Source organism: Pinus tabuliformis, chromosome 8 (genome assembly GCF_031772625.1).
Source record: "Pinus tabuliformis cultivar Carrire ecotype Pingquan chromosome 8, CPIR1, whole genome shotgun sequence".
Taxonomy (NCBI): domain Eukaryota; kingdom Viridiplantae; phylum Streptophyta; class Pinopsida; order Pinales; family Pinaceae; genus Pinus; species Pinus tabuliformis.
The window spans coordinates 664,681,894-664,687,893 of record NC_142294.1 but is presented as its reverse complement, the minus strand read 5'-3'; positions in this window follow the sequence as shown (position 1 = coordinate 664,687,893).

The following is a 6,000-nucleotide window of genomic DNA, read 5'->3' as shown; positions in this document are numbered from 1 at the left end:
CTTAATCTGCCTAACAGAAATACGTTTTCAAATGCACAAAAGGAAAACAACGATGCTTAAAGGGAAGATAACAGTACATAAAGGAGGCCCTAGGCTCTCAGGTTGGGCCCAACCCTGAGAGCTACGGCTCCTATAGAAAACTCAGAGTTGATATGAAATAGGACTGCTTATCATTATCAAAAAATAGTCATCAGTCAAGAGTTATGCCAAAATGGCTACAAGAAAACGAGCTAAAGCTGACAGCACTGTAGTGCAAAAATATGCAATGGTTTCAAAAAAAGTCCCTTATGAAGGCTGAGGCCTTATCATTTATACACCACGAGGGCCCTAGCAGGCCTCCTAAATCTAGGGGACTTGGTTGTCCAACTATTAGTAGACAGTCCCTTTTCCAAAATCTACTTGGCTGCCTTCAAGATCCGGTTTTGGTGGCCTGTGAGCTCAGAGTTTGGGGGTGAAGATCCCGAGGAAGGGCTATTTAATGTCATAGACAACCCCCTACGAATCCTCACCTCAAGCTTGGCTGTCTTCTAGCCCATGATTGCTCGGTTTTGCTCCAACATGTGTCAAAAAAACCTAAAATAAGCACGTGTTAGCCAACTAGGAAGAGTGACCACCGTTATTCGTACAAATGACATAAACATACTAAAAAATAATGCATAAGCTATGAAAAATGGAGGATTGAACAAGGACTGAACAAGGATAATTAGGCAAAATGATCCCAATAAGTTACCCAATTTGGGGCTCATCACTTGTGCATCAAGCCTAACTAGATCTCCTTGAGGATTGGGTTATGTTCTAAGTTGACACCTCAATATTGTGAGCCTTTTGAGATCCTTGAGAGGATTGGACTAGTGGCCTACAAACATGCACTTCCTTTGACAGTGAAAGTCCATGTTTCATTGCTTAAGAAGTATGTTGAGGATGTTGATCATGTGTTTGACTAGTTTGTACTGCAAGTGGAACTAAAGGTATAATTCTAGCCAGAACCACAATGCATATGACAACAGAAACAACTCATGCTCTAGAACAGAGCAATCGAGCAAGTTAAAGTGCATTTGAAGCAATTTGGGCCCGATAAAGCTACATGAGAGATGGTTTATCAGATGAAAAATTTATATCCTTTCTTATTTGCTGGTTCAAGCAAATGAGTTTTGGTATATGTATATGTATATATGGATTTTTTTGTAAATACTACAATGAGCTATACTATAAATCTCCAATAAGTGGTGTGATTTTCATGTTGGTCATGGTTTGTAGTAGTTTCTCATTGTAAATACTGCATTGAGCTATGATATAAATATCTATGGTAAATATGTTTGTTTTCAATGGTTTATTGGTTATAGGTGTCTTAGAACATGGAGGATGGCATTCCCCTAAGGGCGATGCATTTGTAATAGCCCCTAGTTGATTTTATATGTAAAATATAACCTAGGTCATGGGACACATATTCCAAGTTGAATTTTGGGAAAAACATAGTGATGTGTATCACTCGTGATTAATTAGGCTCTGGAAATTGGAAAAGGAATTGGGAAAGGAAAAGTGGCATTAATTGACATTTTATTTATGAAATAAATGAAAATAGGAGAAAAGGAAGGTGAAGAGACACATATTTGCATGCTAAGGAAAATGGAGGAAAAATGAAAAAAACAAAGACCTCAATGATAAAAAGGCTTCTGAGGATCATTTCACAACCTTTTGTTAGTTAAATTTTAGAGCTCTCTTCCATTCTCTCATTCCCTCATACTCTTGCACACTTACAGAAATCCTGGAGCATTCTTGGATCATGCTTGGAGCACTTTAGCATTCACTTGGATTGGAGAAAGAAGGAAAAGGAAAGTAGGAAAGTGCAAGGGACATGTGGATCAACAACTACAACTGGATTTCATTGCATCTAATAAGTTTCATGTGTGATTTCCTTGTTGATATATTGATGCATGGTATATGCATGTGATTTTCTAGTCATATGTTGTCATTGGCAAGGAGAATTTCTTGGATTAACAATGGTTTTAACCTTGCCTTTCCATTTCCTAGATAGCCATGGTGTTGTGAATTTTTCCAGTTGATTGTTTTCTGATTGGTGCTCATAATTCCTATGGCTATGGGTTGGAACAAATTCTCTGGAAGTCCTGGAACAACTTGGGTCGAGTTACTAGTCATGAAATCTAGGATGGGATAAATGTTATGGAGCCCTTGTTGGGTTGAGATACTAGTCCTTGGAGTTAGGTTGCACAAACTCTATGGAAAGTCTGGAAGACTATGGGTTGAGTTACTAGTTCTAGGAGCCCTAGACAACTTCGGTAGAGACTGATCTAGTTGGTTTTAGTGATGTCTGGCCATGAGGTGGAATCACTATGGCTAAGGGTTGAGTTAGTTTAGCCTATGAAATCCATGGTTTGGTTTTGTCTTGGTTAATTCCATGATATCCCACATTCATGATTGGAATATGATGCAGGGGAGATTTGATGAAAGAGAGACTTGGTTCAGCCCAATCTATGGTTGGGTGGTGCATGGAAGTCCCTAACATGGTTGGTACTTCATATATTCATAAGAGCTATTTTTCAATTGTGATTCATGTATACCCATAGTGATTGTATTGGTGATATTATCACTGAGTTGCCATGATTCCTATGTTGCTTATTTTTTGGTTTTATGTTGGTTATATGATGTGTACCATATGTGGATTTTGTCATGAATTGTTTAGTTATTGATTATTTGATGAATGTATAGAATAACAAGTGTTTTTGCACCTATGTGGAGAGTCAATAGAACCTTCTTTATGATTCTATGGTTAGCTTATTGAATTAGAGAAAATATATTTATTTATAACCTACATGTACTATGTACACAAATTGTTTGTATAAATGAGTAATTTGGACCTCCAAATTCCTAGGGTTGTAACTTTGGCATAAGATTTCCATTTGACTTCATAATACCTCGTTTTGGCGACCTCCATGAGGAGTTCAAGAAAATACTGAGTAAGAGAAATTTTTCCACTTTACCGATCTCTCTATTTTCCCTGAAAATGTCGTCTAGACCCTCAAAATTACCTTAGAAGTTTACAACCTTAAAATATGCCAAAAAATAAAAAGTTCTATTAAAGTTAATGAAATGAAACTAAAAAGAAATAGCATTGGGTAAACTTAGGCTCATAAAAGTGTGATCATGTTTCATAGGGTGGTTACAGTCAATTCTAGACACGTGGACTCTATTTTCCATAAGTGCATCTTGGAAATCAGGTGTCGTATAGTAACTCTCATCTCATGTTTACCCTGGTGAGTAGGTTAAAGTGGGTAAATATGGGGTGTAGTGCTTACACATTCAACACTAAGGAAAGAGTGAGGTTATTAGTACTAGGTCAACCCAACATGATATTCACTGAAAAGTGTTCTTCACAAGATCAAAGCAATTACAATAATAATCATCAAGGATGTTGGGAAAAATATTGAGAGGGCGGGGAGGCATCAGTATTTTCAAATCATTAAAATTTTCAAATTCATATCCTGGTTTCTGTATGTGAATTTAGTCAAGGGAACCAGCATGTGTATGTGACTGTTATTAAGACAATTAACGTATATCCTGTAAACTTACTTTTAGTTTATTCTTCTTCTATTTATCTTGAGATAGTGCATCAATACATCATTAAACATTAAATAGACATTAACCATGTGAAATAAGAACCAAATAAACCATGATACAGAAGCAAAAAACATGAACACCAATATTTAAGGTTGAAACCCAATGAGGGAAAAAAACCACCTGTTTTTGTCTTCTCTATCTTCTTTTTAATATAAAGAAAATATTTTACAATCTTATACTATTGCAGACTCATACCAGTATGTAGGCACCCACCTGTAGAAGGCTACAACCTTCACTCATTCTCCAGCACCCACTAGAAGTGAGCACCAACCCCTTGATCTCATTTACCGGCACCCACGAAAGGAAGCTCTAACCCCTTGATCTAATTTACAAGCTACCATGGGAAGGAAGCTTCAAATCCCTCATTGAAGGCTCCAACCCTCAACACTTTTGGGGACCACATTTCATATATTTTCATACTGGATCCACCTACTACAACACATCATAACTTGTAGGCCACGTTTCATCAAATTTTCAGATTGGACCCACTACCAACATTTAAGCCCAAAACCAATCATTAAAACTAAAAAATTATCATTGTAACTCAACAATGATCTAACCAATAATTGAACCAATAGAACCAATCAATCACTGTAAACAAATCACAGAATCAACTGAATTAACCGAAACTCAACCAATCAAATGAAACAACTAGAACAATTAGATCACTGTCACCAGAATACCAATCAACATACTACACATTATAGAAACCAGATTCTATTACTGCAAACCTTGATCAACCATATGTCAAAATATATATGGTACTTTACAGTAGCAAATCCACATGTGTACGTGCTTTCCATGAAGCATACCGACATACAAATCTTTAATCACCGATTTCTGAAAACTAAACCAATATCATTCTAAAATAAGTACTAAATCATACTTAGATCTATTGGATCATTTTAAAACAACCTAAGAACCTTCACTGAAATTCAATCATAAAAAACAAGTATCATCATCGTTCTTCAATCCGTGAATTCATAATCAAGACATCATTGTTTAAGTATAGATCATCAAGAAGACTTCATTACCAGACAAAAGAAAGACAACAAGACTGATTAAACTGATTAGACCTTATTTTCATCATAAGCCTACTTTCTGTATGCACTTTCCTCAAATCATATCCACGTGTATACACATTTTTCAGGAGACAAACTTGCATGTACGTGAACTACCAATATCACAATCCCATGTGTACGCACCTTGCAGGCTATAAAACTCATGTACAAATCTGCAATTTCTAATTCAAATCTTCACTGCAACACAGAACTTCAGACATACCCAGATCTCAGCATACACAGAAAAATTATGCATCAAGACACTATCAAAACAGATCAATTCACCTCATAATCAATATTTTCACCTTATATCTATTGGATCTGATCCATCATCAAATTCTCAGGTCCATACATAGCTTTAGATCAAGCAAAACATCAATAGCCCATTACATGCATACTTTCTTTAGATCTAACTATTCGTAAGATATTCATCACTTTCACACCCACTACCACTTTTATCCTCATCTCCTTATATAGCTTTTCCCTTATCCAATACCACAGGTCAAAACCATACTCCAGTTTATAGTTTTCCTAAACGAGATCAAAAAAATCTGTTGTTGGGATCAATAGCACAGGGAAATACCATGGTAAGGTTCCTTTCTCTTTAGAATACCATGGTGCGGAAACTGTACATGCCTTTTCTTCTTCATACTTGTGTGTGTACGCATATTTTCTTAACAAAACCTACGTATACTTCTTAAAATTTTAACTTTTTCATTCCTCTACCTCTGAACTGCTATGCCTTTGTCAAAACAATACATCACATATGTAGGCACATCATTTTGACATCTATATCAAGTTGCTTTCCATAAAATAAAAACTCATCAAGTAAGTTGTCATTAAGGAAAACTCGTTAGATAGGTTTCCATCTAGGGCAACACATAATTCATAATTCCAATAATCTCCCCCTTTGGACTTGATGGAAACCACTTTAGTGTTTGGTCACCAGAACCTATAGATACCTGTAAAACACATCAAGCCAAGCACCAAGATTTTCAAACACCAAGATACTCTCCCCCTTTGACATCAAGGGAAAAGAGTTGACCAATACTGAATGAAGGATTCTCTCTTGAGTGTTGTAGATTGAAACTACTGGGTACTGAATATTGAAGACCAACCGTGCTCCTCCTGAGCACATGCTGAAAATTCTGAAAGATGTATAATGAAGTACATGACTCTATGACTCATATGACTTTTCCTATTACCAAGGACTCAAAATTACATCAATCACCCAATCAAAGTCGGTTTACATATTTGACATCATTATTACATCAACTTCCCAAGCACATTGGGGTTACAAATT